The 19,230-nt window shown below is 42.0% G+C and overlaps 1 protein-coding gene across 1 annotated transcript in view; it reads left to right on the top strand.

The window, feature by feature from the left end:
- KCNN2 (potassium calcium-activated channel subfamily N member 2) overlaps nt 1-19,230 on the top strand; it is a 173,471-nt gene that overhangs the window by 3,126 nt on the left and 151,115 nt on the right. The gene's annotated exons all lie outside the window — the stretch shown is intronic.

The raw sequence follows: 19,230 nt of genomic DNA, 5'->3' as shown, positions 1-19,230 counted from the left end.
TGTTTGTCTAAATGCAGCCAGGAACTCTGTTGTTAGATATGACCAATAACTGGCAATTTCAGAATAATCGATCTAAAATTCATGGGTCATCTTTCGGATTTTTACTTTACTGTAGCTTTCATTCAACAGCATATTAAAGTTAGTGAATAAAATAGCTAGAGTTTTCAAAAATTTAGAAAGATTGGGATTTTCCAGTTTATGACTTACACTAATATATACTTTCTGTTTTTTTTTTTTTATTAGCTGTTATTTATTTGGCCAAACTATTAAACTCTTGAATTTAGGGTGCTTTCCTTTAGGAGTTGCCATTAAATATAAATTATATTTAATTAATTATACATTAAATTAATTTTAAGTTAGTAATTCAAAAAAACAGTAGAAGAAACCAATTTTAACTACTACCCAGGCAAAATAAAGATACACTTGATCCCACATGAGGATGGAAAAATTACATAAGCATGCTTTCAAATTTGCAAAGACTTTGAAAAAGTGTGAAATTGAAGGATTGAGAATAGAGAAGGATAATTAGAAGGAGTGAGAATATCTAGAGGTAAGTAATAAGACTGCACTGGCAAAAGAACCCAAGCACATTTGAACTTTAAAATTTGAATAATTTACACAGGTCCATCTTTAATTCAGCACTAGTGATCATGGGCTTTTGAGATTCTTTGAATATTTTAAAGTAATACTAAAATGTAGCTTAAACATAAGATTATCTTCTCATTTTGACTCAAAGGAAAAATGCTTAAGGCTGGGGAACAAACTAGGTTTACTGGCCGTTTGACTTGGTTTACAGATGAGAAGCCTGTAATCAGAAGAGGTGACCTGCTTGCCAGACCCCACAGCTAGATGGTGCAGAGCCTGACTGCCCTATTCTAGCACCTACACATCATGCTTGCTGCTGTGCTCTGCTACTGCTTATCAGTAGCCCCGAAACATGACATGTCTTTGTCTGTGGTTACTCTCTAAATCCAACAGTTTGATATTTGAATTGGATTAAGCCTAACAGATTTTTCTAAAATCTTCGTAGGTATTTGTGAAAGTCAAGTAACTTAATTTTTTTTTTAAGACTGTTGTAGTTTTACTTAATCTACGCTGGAAAGAGACCTTGCTGTTTCTTTTTTTTGGGGGTTTTTTTAGTTAGACATCAGCTTTCAGATTATTCCTGTTCCTTCTGAAAAACACACAGCTGAACAGACACTCATGGTGAAGAACATCTGATGGTATTAATATCAAGAAGAAACTGTCTTCCTGAAAGCACTCATTTTTTAAGAATTATTGGGAAATTATTTTGAAGTAACTTATAAGAGTTTGAGAGCTCCAAACACTGGCCGGATGCTAATTACATGTTATAAAAAATGTTTGATCGTATTTGATAACACTGTTGAAACTTAAACTAATACAAATAAAAGAAACCATATTTTTAAAGATCATTTTACACTTGAAAGAATTCCACTCCTGGTTAATTTTGAGGGTAATTTCTGTTATACAAATGCACAGATCTATTGATTAGAGTATGTGCATAGCACAGGTGTTAAAAATGAAGACATGAATGCTGCACCTAAGGTTATAAGCACAGTGAACCTCTTTACTGTTGGGGCAGCATAGACATCACAAAAAGTTAGATTTTTTTAAATTGGCGATGCATGGTTTTTACCAAACAAAGCACACTTAAGATAATTTCAAGTTAGATGCTCGGGTGATATCATTTAGTTGTTTTGGATGTAGCTATTACTGTTTAATCTTAAAAGGGCTTTTTTTTCCTCCAGCTAAAGTTACAAATTTTATCTGAGCTACATTTTTTTAAAAAAATATAAACTAGAAAAGGACCAAATAAATGTGGAGACCCTGAGCTAGAAATCAAGAACCACAAAAGCATGTTCTAATTCAACCAGAGAGTAGAGTCAGTGATTGCTTCTGAAATACTTCACTCTGAAACACAGTGAAGTCAAGTGCACAGGCTAATGTATCCATGTGTGGAAAGTGATGAAGTGTGCCCTTTTTAACTTACTGATGTCATTGGTATAGATGTACTTCTTTCATAAATTTCAAGCAAATAGGTACTTCTCAGTTTATTATTAAGAGTTCCAAGTATATTGATTAGCTTTGAGTTAAAGAACTCAATGTAGGGGTCATGCCACCATTCAGAGCATGTTCTTGGACATAGCATACAGTCTTATGTGACACTTTGTCTTTTTCTTGTTAGCACAGCAGTATGTTGATTGGGTAGTGAGAGCTAGCTAGTATGGGTTTTTGGAACATGGTAAGTTTCTCACTGCATTCAGAAAAAGTCAGTGTTATAGCCAATGTTCTGTCTGGCTGTCCATTAGAACTTCTTTTACAAAGCTTCGGGAGGCCCTGACATTTCCATGAAGAACCTTGGAAAGCAAGTCAGTGTGACCTTTTATAAAATGTTTATACACAGTCTATCAAAATTAGATGGTTCAGGGTGGAAGTGGTTGAATTAAAATAGTGTGATAGGGAGGCTTTGTAAGGACTTCGCTCAGTACATTTCAGCTTTGCTGTCATTTTTCAGTACCACAGACAGCTCAATGCACCAGGCTATAGTTTGCTCATTTCATTAATTACTTTTACACTCCGCCCCCCAAACAAAAATGAAGTCACTCTTTGGGGGTGGGTGGGTCAGAGTGCTTATATAAAATCAGATTTAGTGGGGCACATTTTCAGCCAAGTAGATATTAGATTTTCTCAAATAGATATTTGGCTTTCCAATATTCAGCAGCAAAATTAAAAATTATGAATTTATATATAAATTTTAGCAAATGCCTTTTATTGCAATCTTCTGACAAAGGAAAAGTACTATGGGGATTGTTTTATACACTTTGGAAAGGTCACTTGATACTAAATAAGTAGCTTCCTCACCTCAAGTAGAAGATCAAATAATAGGGAAAACAGAGGCATGATTTCCTGTGACTTTTCTTTTCCTTGCCCTTCTTCTGTGGGTTTGGAATTATTTCTTTGATGGAATAAGAACAAAACAATGCTCAAATACTCTTTCAGATCTTTAATATCAAATAAGTTGAATGTAGATTTCACTTCATATTTTAAACTTTAGCATAGTTGAGTTTCTCTTGTGAAAGGAATTTTAGTTGAAAGCGTTATTTAGTATTCTTGAGACAGGCAAATACGAGATTGGGAAGAAGTCTTGGACGGTCTTTCTGGTTCTTATGAGATGTGGCAGAATGGAGTGTCCTATACTTTAAAGCTGGAAACAGTCCTGTTTCCTCGATTTTGTTTTGGTAATATAGTTATGTAATAAAGAGGACTAGAGGAAACACTGATTTTTCTTTGGTATCTTTTGCAGTAGAGTAACTATGCATTCTTCTTCAAGTTAGCTTTTCAGAGATGGATGCTATAGATCTGAAACTGGAAGGGCAAAATTTCTTTATACTCGTGCATGTAGGCCACACAAAGGAGAAAGGAGGGGCTGAGAACAGGAACTTTAACAACCTCTGAAGGCTCCTGGACTGGTTGGGGAGGGACGGTTAGGTGTCCACTGAGTAGACTGTGGCTCCCCTGTGGAGGGGGCGGGGGAAGGATGCTTGCTTTTGTACTCCTGGAGAGAGCAACTGGATGCTTCCAGACCATACAAAAAATGCTGCATAGAGTTGCTATTCTTATTAATAATAGTAAATAAATATACATAGTAAAAATAACTGGTACAGAAGAGCTTAAAATAAATGTGATAGTCACATTCTCAGTCCTGTTTTTCATAAACAACCACTTTTAAATTTCTCATGCATTTCTCCAGAATATAAAAAAATGAATATTTAGTTGTGTTGAGAGACATGCACAGGGCTTCCCTTGGTGACTCAGCAGTAAAGAACCCACCTGCCAATACAGGAGACTCGGGTTTGATCCCTGGGTCAGAAGGATCCCTTGGAGAAGGAAATGACAATATACTCCAGTATTCTTGCCTGCACAGAGGAGCCTGGCAGGCTACAAGTCCATGGGGTTGCCAAAGAGTTGGACACCATTTAGCAACTCAGCACCAACAGAGACATACAAGCTCTGCCCTCATTGTTGATATATTTTGGTTTTCTTCATCAGCACGTGGAGGCCCGTGTCATCCTTCTTCCACTGTTCATTACCCCATTGTATGGATGCACTGTGCCTTACTGATAGGCCCTTGGAGTTTTCTAGGCTTTTGCTATTATAAGCCATAGTAAAACATACATGCTTATTTTAATCTGCTAATTAGAGAATGCACATATGATAAATATCCAGCAGACAGATTGTTGAATAGAAGGGAGTTTGTATTTTAAATGGAAAGGTACTGCCCACCAATCCTTTAGAAAGATCTTCAGAGTTTTCATTCTCTGCTTCCCCACAACACTGTTTACATTGAATGTTATAAAAAGGAATTTTAAATAACTTTGGCTTTGCAAAGTTTCCTATTTTCTTGAAAAATATTTTTGTGAAAAATTCCTTAAGGACAAAGCTTATGGTCTCATAGGGTTATTTGCAACATTTTGCACTGTCTAGTTGTACATTATTGAATCCACTGACAATCTGGCCAGTCCTTGTAAAGTTGCCATCAGAAGCATATATTTGCCAAATTTTGGGGGGTTTTTTAACTTAAACTTTGGAGATGAAAAAAGGTGAAAGAGTAGAAGGAATGGTCTTCAAGTTGTCTTTAGGTCTCTCCCATATCTACAAGGCAGAGAAACATTAACTCTTTCTAAGACTGAAGGCCGTGAGGTGCCTTGCTTATGTGGCTTTGTGGTGTGGTGGGCAGCTCCATGACCTCTGTCTGTGCTGCCGTCAGCTGCTGCCTCAGTTGTAATGAGACTCTGAGTCCCTTTGACTTCACGTATACCCAGTAGTAACGAAATCACTCAGGACTAATTTCCTCCACCTGCCTGTGTAAAGATCTCTGCATTATTAATGGGTGTGACACTAAATAAAGCAATCCTGCTGTGTTTACAGAGCAGCATCACAAATGAATGAAGACTGGAACTTTAGGTTTACCGCAAGTGGGTTTGCTCGCTCTGCCAAGTCGTTTCTGAGCCATGTTTTTGTTTTGCTCGGTAAGAGGGCCGCTGTGGACTGTCATCATCCCAAACCACGTCTGGCAGGGTGGACGGAGGAAGCCGGCACTGATTTAACTTCAGGGAGTTACTTTTGGTCAGGGTGTAAAGTGGTTTCATGAGGCTATTTTAGAGAGAATTTCTGCTCATTAGAAAATAATATGATGTGTGCTACTTGGAGAGTATATTTTTAACCCTAAACTCTTTTAGAATTCTCTTTTTAGACCTGGAAAGACCTGAAATGTTATCTGGCCCACGATCCCAGCCGGCATGCCATCTCAGATAAAAGTAGCCACCCCATTTCTGCCCAAACTCTCTCACCATGATGGTCAGTTTGTCTGTACAGGCTGGCCCATTGCCAGACAACTCTTACTTTTAGGAAGGTTTTCCTTACGTTGGGGTGAAATCTTCCCATATTCAACATTTAATAGTTTTTGAGCTCTGCTAATACAAAGAGTCGGACACGAGTGAGTGACTGAACTGAACTGAACTGAATACAATGAGGAATAAGACAATCAGGTTCCTTCTCTCCTGGAACTGACATTCCATGCAGGCGGGCTAAGGAGAGAGACAAAAATTAAGGAGGAACATCCTTAGAAGTTGTGATAAGTTGTGTCATAAAGTCCCCATGAAAGGGACTGTGGTAGAAAATCGTTAGAGGCAGGTGGTTGTCATCAGACAGGGTGATTATGGGAATATTCTCTAATGAAATGACTTTTAAACCAAGACATAAAGGAAAGGAAGTTATCAGTTACTGGCAGAGTCTGGAGGAAAAACCTTTTCAAAGGCCTTGTGACTCAAAGGGATTTCTTGCACTTATACAACTGAGAGCAAATCAGTGTGGTCCCAGCAAGGGGACAGTGGCACTGGGTGGTGTGAGGGTTGTGAAGGGTCCTGAGACCAAGCTAAGACTTTGTGACACCTTCTTCAAAGTGCATGAGACCATCACTGAAGCAAACACGAGTCCCAATCCAGCTTACTATTTGAGCAGACGTTTTGTTTGGTGGGGTGCGGCGGGGAAACTCTGAGGAGATTGGTCTGGAGACCATTAGACTCTCAGCAACTCACGTTGTAGAGATGATGCTCACTTGGCTTGGGTAACAGCAGTGGAAATGAGGGTAAGTGGTCTGGTTTGAGACCCAAGTTGGAGGAAGAATGGATGTCTTAGTGATTGGCTATGACAGGTGAGGGCAAGGGATGATGCAGAGATGATCCCCAGGGTTCTGAGTGTGTAATGCTGAAGGTGAGGACTCACATCGAAGGGTAGGATGTGAAGTCAGGGTTGCTTCTGATAGAAGTGCTTCTGATTATACAAGAGAATCCTGAATTCAGAGGAAAAGTGTGTACTAGAATCGAGGCTGTTTAAACCTATAGGAATAGATAAACTCACTGAGAGAAAATAGATGAGAGAAGAAGGTCGAGAGTGGATCAACCTCTGACATCTAGAGGTGTGTGAAGGAGGAACTAAAGAAAAGAAATAAGAATGGCTTGTCCTTGAGGTGGAGATGGGAGCGTCGGAAGGAGGGCTCGGTGCTGTGTACTGAACCCTGTGAAGCCTGTTCATGTCGGGTAAAGAGGTGCCTTTTGGATTCGACAAGTTGAAGTCATCACTGACCTTGATGAACAATTTCAGCAGAAGAGTAGAAACAGAAAACAGACTGCAATTTCCAGTATAACAGGATAAGTCAATCCCCCTGCAATGAATTACAGAACAAGCATTTAAAGTTTGGTTGCTGCTGCTGCTGCTGCTAAGTCACTTCAGTCGTGTCCAACTCTGTGTGACCCCATAGACGTAAGCCCACCAGGTTCCCCCGTCCTTGGGATTCTCCAGGCAAGAACACTGGAGTGGGTTGCCATTTCCTTCTCCAATGTGTGAAAGTGAAAAGTGAAAGTGAGGTCGCTCAGTCGTGTCTGACCCCTAGCGACCCCATGGACTGCAGCCCACCAGGCTCCTCCATCCATGGGATTTTCCAGGCAAGAGTACTGGAGTGGCTTGCCAGTGCCTTCTCCGTAGGTCCCTTTAAATGCCTCCTATTTAAACAGTCTCAGTTCCTTTGAATATTCCTGATCACAGTTAGGATGTCCCTGATCCTGTCCTTCTGGACTTTGACTCTGTTTTGTTGAATTCCCTCTTTGAATAAGAAGGTCAGAAATGTACTGGGTACTTTCAGGTGACATCTGCCAGTAAACTTGTTACCTCCCTTTGTCAAAAATGCTTCATTGTACCGACTGTTATTTCATCTATGGTCTTTGCTTCACACACACTGTTGCCAAGTACACTTGTAAAATTGTTACTGAACTGAATGTAGGGCTTTATATTTATTGACTCTGTTAAATAGCATCTTGGTTTCAGATGAGTGTTTCAGCCTGTCAGAATTCTTTGAATTGTAATTGTGATGTTTATTTGACACACACTTTATTTAGGTATGGAAAATGCTGTGTGTGGACTGGTTATGTCATTGGCAAAACTCAAATCAGTGCTAAATTCTGTTCCAGAAACATGGTTGATATTAGTGGCTGTTACACCATTTGCCCACACTCACCTCTGTTCCTAGCTTCTCACTAGCCGTGACTTTGAAAAGTGTACCTGAGAAACACATGCCCAAGGCATGAGTGAGCCACAGTCAGAGCTGAGAAGTAGGACCTTCTCTGCAGTTAGCCATCTGTTCATCCATGGTGTTTGGTTCAGCCTTTCATGTCATAGCGACTCTGTGGGCCTTGACTATAGGCCAGCCTACGTATCTCAACAAGAATGTCATGAGGTCTGTCAGATTCTGTGCTGAAATCCGTGTATTCTGTGCTCATGAGCAGCCAGTCTATTCATGATATCCAAGAAGGAAACAAGACTCATGGGCTTGTCATTTTAAGAATGAAAATATATTAGGTTTTATGACCAAATGCCTTTTCTCTTAAAAATTTTGATTTTCTCTCCAGATGATAAAATTTATAAATATTTATGTTAGAAAATCTATAAAACATAGATAATGTGAAAAGAATGCTAGTTTAATCTCACCACCCAGAGACAAATATTATTCTGATAGAATGTGTTTATATGAAGTACATGGACTTGATATTTGCTATATATCAATATAAAGAAATTTAATGTTCTTCTCATGTAATTTTCTATTCATTTCCCCATGCCATTGACCATTCCAATTTTTTTTTGCATCATATGGTATATTCAGTTTAATCCTTTCCCTTATTTTTGGACACTTAAGAAAAATTAGAAAGAAAAATTAAAAAGAACCTATTTAAAATATTTATGTAATAAATACTTTGCAGATGAATTTATATAAGGATGTCTAATGATTTCCTAAGGATAAATTTCCAAGGCAGTAATTACTTAAAGGACTGATGCTAAAGCTGAAACTGCAATACTTTGGCCACCTCATGATACGAGTTGACTCACTGGAAAAGACTCTGATGCCCGGAAAGGTTGGGGGCGGGAGGAGAAGGGGACGACAGAGAATGAGATGGCTGGATGGCATCACCGACTCGATGGACATGAGTTTGAGTGAACTCCGGGAGTTGGTGATGGACAGGAAGGCCTGGCGTGCTGTGATTCATGGGGTTGCGGAGAGTCGGACACAACTGAGCGACTGAACTGAAGTGAATTACTTAAAGGATATTATTTAAGACAATTGAGAATTTGTCAAATTATCCTCCCAAAAGTTTATATCAGTTCGTTGGTTTTTAAAGTACTTACAAACCACTTCGTTAAATAACTGATACAGTTGTTTTCTGGAGTGTCTGTGTTCACTTTACTGGTTTGTATTTTGAGTACTGTCCTACTTTGTGAATCTAGAAATGTGCCTCCCTGGAGTCTCTTATAGCTTCTTATTTCTCCTTGATTTTGGTTTCTAAATCTTGGCTCACCAGGTTTGTCACAGGGTAGTTGTGCTTGGTAGTTAAAGTTTGTACTCTAGGAAGCTGTGAAAAGCACAGTTTCTGAAATCGTTCTCTGCACACTTTCGGGCTGAGCAAAAGCACCGACTCTCCTCTGAGCTGTTACTGCGTTTGCAGCGTCATCCCCTGGCTTTGTGCACCAGCTCTAAAGCCGGTCCGCCCGGGCTCGCACCCAGCTCCGCCGCTGATGCGCGGTGTGACCTCGGGCACGCTGCGTGCTGTCTGCACTTCACTGTCCCCGTCCGTGAGATGGGGACCGTAGAGTACGTCTCTCATCGGCTTGTTGTGAGAGTTGAGTGTGCCTGTGTGTGTAACTACACACATATACGTGTCACTTAGAACTCTGCCTGCTGTGTGCCGAAGGCTGTTGAGGTGTCACTGCTGGTCACTGGTAGCTGCTTTGCGGTTTGTCGGGGTGGAAGGGGAGGAATTGGAGCCCACACTCTATGGGCTTTGGGAAACAGTGGTGATATTTCTTCTTCTTTAACAAGTCTTACAGGAGGGAACAGAAAAAAAAAAAAAAGTGTGCATTCAAAACAGTGTTCAGTAGTTTCTTAACACTTAAACTGGAATAGGTGTGTGTGTGTCCTTTTTTTAACAAAAGCTTTGCTCTCCGTTATGGACAGCCAATATTTCTTTTAACTGAGTTAGTTCAGATTCTCCCTGTGGGCAGGCTGGCCATCTGAGGAAGTAAGTGTACATTTTGGTTGTCAGGTTTCAGATCAGTAAACTAGTGTTAGAGTACTATGATGTTAGGCTCACCGTTTTTACAAAAATAGCCGTTTTGTCTGTAAATCTACCATAGGTTTGGCTTCTCCCTGGAAGCAAGGTTCTTTGTGAGCTACATTAACTCCTTCAGGAACCCAGGTCACAGCTTGATGGCATCTCCATCTAATTAGGACCCTGGTGACTTAAAGAGTTAAGTACAGCACCCTGAAAAGTAAGCAAAGGGAATAATTTGTAATGGAAAGTTCTGATAGGAAATCCCTGCTGAAAGTATAAGAGGTAATAAACAACCAAAGGCATATGTAGAAAGGATTGTAATTGACAGCATTTCTGTCTGTATCCATTGAAGGTTTATGATATATTTAAATCTTTTTTATGGATTAGATTTATCTCTGTTAAATTTTGTTTAGCATGCCACCACCCTCAACCATCGTGCTTGGAGTACATTGGTTGGAAAGAATTGAGAATTTTGTGTGTCAATATGACAACAAGTAAATACTTGTTGTTCCGTGATTGGGTTTACTTTTATGAGATGGCTTATATCTCCTCTTCTGTTTCATTTCCAATGACCATTATTTGAGTCTCTATTGTGCCTGTCTCTCTTTGTGAACAATGAGTTAGTAATGTGTGTAGTATAGTGTTGGGTGAGTTTTCTTCTTTGCTTTTTTAATTTATGAAGCACATGGGAATTTAGACATTATATACCTCAAACAGAACTGTGTCGAGAAATTTTAACAGCCAGCGTTTTACATCTATAACTTGTCATGTGCTTTCTTGACTATCTGAGCATTGTTATGTATTTATCCATAGTGGTTATCCAGAAGCTATTATGATGAGGTTTTTACAAAATAATCTGACTGTTGAAATGTGGGTATACAGCCTTTACTGGTTTTATCCACCGAGGTGGTCTTCTATCAGAAAATTGTGGTCTTCCAAGGAAATTGTATGTGATATTTATATATTGATTTTGACTCTGACATACTGAATTTTGGGGAGGAGGCATAAGCAGTGTAGTATGGTCGTCATGGTCTTGAGTAGTGCTTTTCTGAGGATAGTGTCTGCTGTCAAGAGGGTTAAAAATACACAGTGCTAATCCTTAAACTGCTTCAAGTTTTGATGAGTGGTCAAGGGAAATTATATCCCAGTACTGGATTTATTTTTAAGGTCACAGATTACTTAAAATATTGAAAAACAATAACTGGTCTGCATATTCATTGAAATTGGATGCATATAAAATAATACAAAAGTGATGGCTGTGAGATTTACAATAGTTACCTCCTGCGTTTTCAAAGGTATATGTAGTGCTTCTAGCCATATACTCAAGCAAAGTTGTTGACTGAACACTTAATTTCACTTATTTGGATTTAACTATGAAATTTTAAGATGAAAGTCTTGGCTTCTAGGAACTTGCCTTAGGTCAGTTTTCATATTGGTAAATCCCCCCACATTTGGAAAAAGTTTTTATATCAAAGAACATGAATTTGCTATCTGTCCTTTGAAGCGAAAATAGCTTCAGATATGTTTCTTTAGTTAAATGTGTAATTCATTTAAAGCTTCAGCTTACTGCTTAAACTTGTGGGTAATGTTGTAAATTTTGATGCTATTGTTGAAAATTATTTTGAAAAGACTTTTACTTCTTTCCCACTAGTGTCTTAGTCAAGAAGCCTCACTCTTTGTTCTCATTTGTCTGTGTCAGAGAGGAGACTTAATGAACATGCACCGCAGACTCAAACATTAAGCAACAGTGGCATAAAGAGAAATCTCTGATCTGCCTGGGGCGGGGGAGGCAACAGTACCGTTAAGGCTGAAGACTATTTTTCAAAATATCCTTGATTTGGAATTCACTAGCTCTTGTAGGCTTTTTTAAATATCGTTTTTTTTAAAAGCTTAATCTTCTGTATTCTTGTTTTTTTCTTTCAGCTATCTGCCTTACACAGTCGTTTTTTACCCTTTTTGACAACCGTACCTGCTTTTCAGTCACTACGTTTGGGCCGTGTTCTGCCTCCCATCCCAGAGTGTGGCCCTTGGGTGCCCCGTACATCGTGGGTGCAGACCCAGCCCCCTTGCTGTCACGTTCACTGCCTCGCTTAGCCTGAGACTGTGTACACAGACTGCTTCTGTGGCAGCTATTCTGAAATCGTGAATCCATCAAGTGTGTCTTACTGCAGTTTTATACAACTGGCCCCAGAGGGAGAGTGGATGTGTGTTTAGGATTTTGTCCCTCACACCTGTGTCAGAACATCTCGGGCAGAGACCACGGAGCACATTCAGTGGTGAGCATTTTCTCTGCAGCGTTTGCCTAGAAACAAGAGGCTTTCTCTGCACTGTTGTACATGAACACATGTCATCACAGTGAGGTGATTGATGTGGTGGAGGGTGGGATGAAGTCTCATCTTCAAGATCTGAAACTGTGGTGTATTGCCATAGGGGAACGGATTCAATAAAGATGAACAGGATCAGGTCTGGTGGCTGGTGGGGTGGAGGTGACGAGATCAGATGCCCATGTACTGTATGGCCTACCTTCACTCCCAGGTTGAAGACAAACTTTTGTTAATTGGCTTTCTTTTCCTCTCTCCTCTGTTGGTATGCTGATGACCTGTACATTTATAATGGGATTAAAAAAAATTGATGACTTTCACCCTTTTTTCTTAAACACAGTGGGGGAAAATGACAAAAGTGCTACAAATCTGGTCCTCTTTACCAAGAAGATAAGAACAGGGGAATTTCTGAATCATCTCATTGACTTTGTTTTAAGTTGCCTGTTGAATCCTTTCTTTGAGGAGCAGCCCTGCCTACCCAGCAGGCTCTGAGGTCCCTGCTGGGTGTGTTTACATAAGCACCCCTCTCAGCTCCTCCAGCCTTGTTTGCACTGGGGAATATTCTGGGGGAACACATGCTGTGTTCTGAGATTTTCAGCCACATTGGGATTCCCTAGCTGACTCTGAACCTGCGGGCTGGGTTGAGGATCTGTGCTGCTCTCCAGTACCCTTGGGTGCATCACTGTTGTTGGAGGGAGGAGATGGAGACACAGATATTTTCCAGTCATGGAAAATGCATGCATCATATCAGATGCTTGTGCTTCTGTTTATGCTGAGTGTTAAAGCTTTGTGTAGCGTAGACAAGCCAGTGCCTAGACATGACCTGGCCATCTGGCAGGGCCGGCCACTGTCCAGCAGAGGCTGGGGGTAACACAAGGCATGCCCTCCCCTCAGAGGACAGTGGAGGTAAGGAGGGGTCGTGTCTGCCCCTTTTGCCTGGACAGCCACATGGGCCTCTGAGAAGCAGCCCCCGGGTGGTGTTCACCCTTGGCTTTGGGTCCGGACAGATTGGAGTCAGAACTCAGATTGGAGTCAGAACTCAGCCTCACCCTGGGTGACCATGAGAAGAAAATCTGACCCCTGGCACTCATTTCTTTATTTGTAAAATGGAGATGAGAATTACGCCTATCTCACTGGACTGTTTTGATGATTCAGTGAGACTGTTTATGAAGAACCTAGTATAATATGACACAGTCAGTAAGTGTTAACCCTTTCACTACTGCTCTTCCATCATTGCTATTATTAAGCAAATATCATAGACCGAGCAGGGAAGCAGAAGCTAGAGTCTTGGAGGTTCTCAAAGTGGGAAGGGGATTGGATAATATTTCAAGGAAGTTAAACCAAGTTCCGATAAGAGGGCGATTGGGCAGAGAAGACAGATACTTGATTAGTTAGGGCAGGGGGTTGGCAAACTAGAGCCCATGGGCCGCATCTGGCCTCGTGGGTAAATCCAGCCTGCCTGTTTGTATAAAGGAAGTTGTATTGGCATACATTTGCTTGCATGCCATATACAGCTGTTTCTTGCACTACAGCTTGCACTACCAGCAGAGCTGAGTACGAGCAGGCCATTTGGCTGCAAAGCCAAAAATATTTACTTTACAGAAGAAAGTTTGCTGACCGTTGAGTTACAGCCCAGGCTGGTCAACAAAGGCAGAGAGAAACATACACAGGTGTGTATCTCTCTGCCTCTGCCTCATAGCTTACTTTATTCCTTGCTCTGATTTTAGCCTTCTTTATTGTTTATTTGTAATTTTTGTTGGAATATAGTTGCTTTATTTGTGTTAGTTTCTGCTGTACAGCAAAGCGAATCACCTATACGTATTGCACGTCTCCTCCTTTCTGGATTTCCTTCCCGATGAGGTCACCACAGAGCACTGAGTACATTTTCCAGTGCCGTAGAGTGAGCTCTAATCAATGATCTGCTTTATATGTAACAGTGTATATGTGTCCTTCTCAGTCTCCCACTTCACCCCAACTCCCCTTCCCCGCGATGACCACACAGTTGTTCCCTGTGTGTCTATCTCTGCTTTGCCAATAGACCCATCAGCACCATCTTTTCTCGATTCCACATATATGGATTAATATACACTATTTTATTTTTCTGACTCACTTCACCCAGTGTGATAGTGTCTAGATGAGCAGAGGTTCAGGTAGCGCAGCTGGCACCTGAAAAATGCAGATTTCTGCAGGGGTGAGGTCCCCGCTGTGATCCAAGCCCTTGGGTCCTCTGTAGGATCTGCACTCTGGGATGGAGGGGAATGGCCTAGGGGAAGTAGAGTTATGGCATTTTAGCTGGATAGAATGGTTGTGGGAGGAACTACTTTCACCAGCGTTAGCTTCGCAACTCAGAGTCCTTTCTGGTGACCAGTGATGAGACACTGGGCGTGTCTGACCCTTAATGTGAAGTCGCTCAGTCGTGGCTGACTCTTTATGACCCCCATGGACTGTGTAGCCTGCCAGATTCCTCCGTCCATGGGATTTTTCCAGGCAAGAATACTGTTGTTTCCTTCTCCAGGGGAATCTTCCCAACCTAGGGATCGAACCCAGGTCTCCCACATTCCTGGCAGATCTCGGTGGCCTGTAAATTAGTCTCTGCAAAGCTAGGTGGGGGGTGGTTTACATTTTCATGATCCTGTTGGTGGGGCTGGTCTCCATCAAGAAAAGAGGCTCATTTGTTTCAAATTTTTAAAAAGGGTTTCAACTATATATTCTATCACACATACACACACAAAAGTCATGTATTAACTTGGGAAGCAATACAGAATCTTGCCTTTTTTCTTTAGGTCTGGAATTCTCACTGCATGTATAATGTACTAAGTATGTGTATTCCTGTTCCCTGGTGATTCAAGTTATATTTCCTGTCCATCATCTCCATTCTCAACTGTCCATGCTGGACAGCTCCCCTTGGAAGCCCCTGTGGCCCTTACCATTCCCAGGCCTCTGCCTTGCCCTGCTGTCCTCAGAATGGTGGTCCACCTAGGGCCCCACTGAGGACCCTTGCTCTTTCCTCCACTCAATTTCCCTCCCTAGCCTTTGTCCCCAGTAGAGTCAGCAGGTCCTACAAGTATTTCCACCTCAGTGTCTTTTGCGTTACTTCTCCTTTCTGGTCACATTTTCAAGGACCTTAGTTCTGTGTTTCCCAAACTTTTCATAAAATATGTTTATATACTATATAGCAGTTATATATTATTTTTCATATTTTAATATTTACATACTTTTATTTTTATTCTGCATTTATATTTTTCTTTAAATCAGCTCTCTTCTTTTAGCCTAATCTTAATAATATTTATGAAATTACAATTGTAGTGTAATTGCATATGAGACTTTCCTGGTCTACCTGCAATGCAGGAAACACAGGAGATGTGGATTCGGGCCCTGGGCCAGGGAGATCCCCTGGAGAAGGAAATGGCAATGCACTCCAGTATTCTTGCCTGGAGAATTTCATGGACAGAGGAGCCTGGTGGGCTACAGTCCATGTGGCTACAGACACAACTGAAGCAACTGAGCACACACAAACACACACATGCATCATAATTGCATTTGTTTTCTAACACACAGTGAATTAAAACTATAAATAAACAACACAGCCTGGAATCATCTCAGAGGAACACATCCAGCTCCTTGTGGACATTTCCGCTTTGGGCATCGCCCTCATTTCTAGCGTGTGTGAATGTGGCCTCCCTGCTCCCAGTGTGACCTTCCTCCTCCCCTCTCCCACCTCTTTCAGATGGTCCATCGCCCCGGTGCTGCATGCGTGTCTGTCCCAAGCATAAACCTGATCCTGTCACAATTCTGAAACGTTCCCATGGCTCTCTGTTGCTGTCAGGACGACCTTCTTTAATGCAGATACCCCACAACAGGGTTCTCATGATCTGGCCCCCGTCTGCCTGGCAGCCCCACTCAGCCCTGTCCTCATGCCCTGTATATGCCGCCTGTCCTCCGGCAAGACTGAATCGCTTGTTCCTGAAAGATGTCACACTGTTCCGTGCCTCTGTGCCTGCAGTGTCTTTCCCCTTTATTTGCCTGAATCCTGCTGGCACATGAAAATTCAATTGAGGGATCATCTCTGCCAAGGAGCCTTCCCTGCCCAGCCCCTCACTCCCTGTGACTTCTCCCCACCTTATTTTCCTGGCTGCCCTCCAGTTTTATACAGTGATGAAGAATTGATGCTTTTGAACTGTGGTGCTGGAGAAGACTCTTGAGAGTCCCTTGGACTGCAAGGAGATCCAACCAGTCTATCCGAAAGGAGATCAGTCCTGGGTGTTCATTGGAAGGACTGGTGTTGAAGCTGAAACTCCAATACTTTGGCCACCTCATGCGTAGAGCTGACTCATTTGAAAAGCCCCTGTTGCTGGGAAAGATTGAGGGCAGGAGGAGAAGGGGACGACAGAGAATGAGATGGCTGGATGACATCACCGACTCGATGGACATGAGTTTGAGTGAACTCCGGGAGTTAGTGATGGACAGGGAGGCCTGGCGTTCTGTGGTTCATGGGGTCGCAAAGAGTCGGACACGACTGAGTGACTGAACTGAAGGGAACTGGACTGAAGAGCCCTGATGAGAAATGAAACTTGATTCAAACCAAGTTTTTCCAACTTCTTATCGATGATTTCTGACAACCTGTTAATTGAGCTTCAGTTTCTCATCTGTAAAATGGGGATAATAGAGCCTATCTCATGAGATTACTCTGAGGATTTTACTGAGATTTTGTGCTTTTCCCAGTGCTGGGTACACAGTAACCAAACAAACTGCGGCATTCTTATTGTTTTTGTTGTGCTTCCCATCTTTGACCATGACCTCTGTGATCCTCGCTTTCTCCTGTGTCGTTGGGGATAAGGCATCACAGAGTTTGGGGAGGCAGTCAGGCTGGGAGGGATGTGAAGTGCCAGGTGCAGCATGTGGCCTTGGGGTCCGTTAATGTGGGGTCTCTATTGCAACAGCATCCGTCAGGCTCTGACCCTGACTTTGTTGGCTCCCCGAAGCATGGGTCATGTCTGATTCAGCTCCCAGGGCTGGCAGCCCAGTGAACAGCCCTGCAGAGGCTGTATCGAGCGGTCATACATCTTGCTGTGATCTCTGTGATGGTGAGTGGTCCAGCCGTCCCCTCTGTCCCTGTATCACCATCTGGGAAAGTGGGACAGCCATCACTTGACCATGTGTGTAAAAGGGGCTGTCCTAGAGGAGGTGGTGTGGCAGTGTAATACTAACAATAGTTTCATTCACGTGCCTTATCTTAGCGTCAGTTCTTTTTACTCTGTTGTATTTTCCTACCATCATTTCTATATCCCAAAAGAAATTTAGCTATTTGTAATTCAAAATCATTAAAACGAAGTGTTAAAATGCGCAGAAGTGTAGTTGGATATCATTGGTTGAGGTTGTAACAGTGCATTTGTTTCTATTACTCATAACTCTATCAAAAGAGATGGATTTTGTACATTTGGCTGAAAGACATGTGCAAATGAACCTATCCACATAGAGCCGTGCTGTGATTAGGAAGCCCTGGTCCTTTTAGGAGGGGCTTGTGAACCACGGGACTCTAAGAGGTGACAGGTCAGCTTCCAGCACTTGTGTCTGATGGCAGAACCCTCCTCTTCGGGTCTCCCCTTCATCTGTGAGATGTTTGTGGTGGCTCCCACTGTGCTTGTCCCTTTTACATCTCGATCCTTAAAAAATACTCTGAGACTACCTCAGTTCATCACAAACGTCACCTTCTCTGTGAAACCTTGTCTAAGTAAATCAGACAACTTTTTTCTTTTTCTGAGCACTGTTTGTATTGATTGTCATTCTGTATAATTGAGTATTTACGCCTCCTTGAGTTGTTTTCTGTGGATATGCTTTACCTTTCCATGGGCAGTTACACAACTGTTTTGGCTTCCCTGGTGGCTCAGTGGTAAAGAATCCAGCTGCCAGTGCAAGAGACAGGGGTTGGATTCCTGAGCTGAGAAGATCCCCTTGAGAGAAAATGGCAACCCCACAACCCACTCTAGTATTCTTCCCTGGAAAAGCCTGGTGGGCCACAGTCCATGGGGTCGCACAGGAGTGGGACACGACTTAAAAACCAAAACAACAATAGCACAACAGAACTCTGATGGAGCTAAACCAGAGGAGGGCCAAGGCGGGAGCTGGTTCCCCTCTGCTGTCCATCTTTTCTTCTGACAGTGGCAGATAGTGCCGGGCAGTGATGGGGGCAGAGAAGTGCCTCTTCTTTGGTTATGCAGATTTCTCTGTAATCTGATGGAGTATAATCCTCTTCTTGAATCTGGAGACTTGTACTTGCAAGAGAATGACAGATTACCATCCTGCTGACAGATGAGCCAGGAGGTCAGTATTCTCTCATGTATGTAACTTTGCCCACAGTTTAATCATAGTTCACGAACAGGCTTCAAGACTGCTTGCCCAGTGGGAAGCAACTTAGCAGGTCATGACATATGTTTCCTTTTTGTTATCCTTTAGCAATAATCTGCAGCTCAAAACTTGCCTTCCATGACTGTTTAACAGGCATTTTCCAACTTTTCAGTTAGTCCTAATAGGTGACCGTCTCTGGGATCTGTACTCTCTCCGTGTCCGCTTCTGTGATATACAGTCGTTTGGGAGCTTTAGCGGATAAGTTGTCTGTAGTGGATATTTCCCAGCCTGAACTCAAGATATAATTGTCTGATGTATAGGTATCTACATACAATTATTGCTACCTCTGGGAAACCCAGTAAATCTATCATCTTCTGTTTATTCACGTGCCAGCATTTGTGTTCTCTATTTCCATATGGTTACATTGGGAAACTGCTTTGAGGTGTTGGCCTCGATACCTCTTCCTCTGTATGTTAGAGGAAAAAAGAGAAAGTTAGCGGAGAAAAGCCACCTCGGGGAGAGTTTCTCCCCCTGACTCAAGAGTCAGTAGCATCCTTGTCTCGCGAGAGGCAGTGCTGCCCTGGCCCTAAGGGATAGGTGGCATCTGCTCTCACCGTGCTGGTCACATGTCTGTCCCTAGGAATCAGCCACTCCCAGAATTAGCAGCTCCTGTGTTATACCCGTGTGAGTGAACCTGCTCATGTGCAGAACTTCTCTCTGAGCTGTTTGTGTTTGATATTATATTCCCTGGCTTTAAAATGGTTGGAATAAACATTTCATGAATGTGTGAACCTTCTTGAGTGTAGCCATTGGGGTTCATGGGAACAAATGAGTATCTCAGAAAAGAATTTTCCAAATCGCCCAGGTGTCAAACTATAATAATC

This window comes from Moschus berezovskii, chromosome 9, assembly GCF_049115385.1.
Source record: "Moschus berezovskii isolate FMDL1 chromosome 9, NW_MosBer_1.0, whole genome shotgun sequence".
Lineage (NCBI taxonomy): Eukaryota > Metazoa > Chordata > Mammalia > Artiodactyla > Moschidae > Moschus > Moschus berezovskii.
The sequence above is the reverse complement of the archived record's forward strand: the minus strand, read 5'-3'. Positions and strand labels throughout refer to the sequence as shown.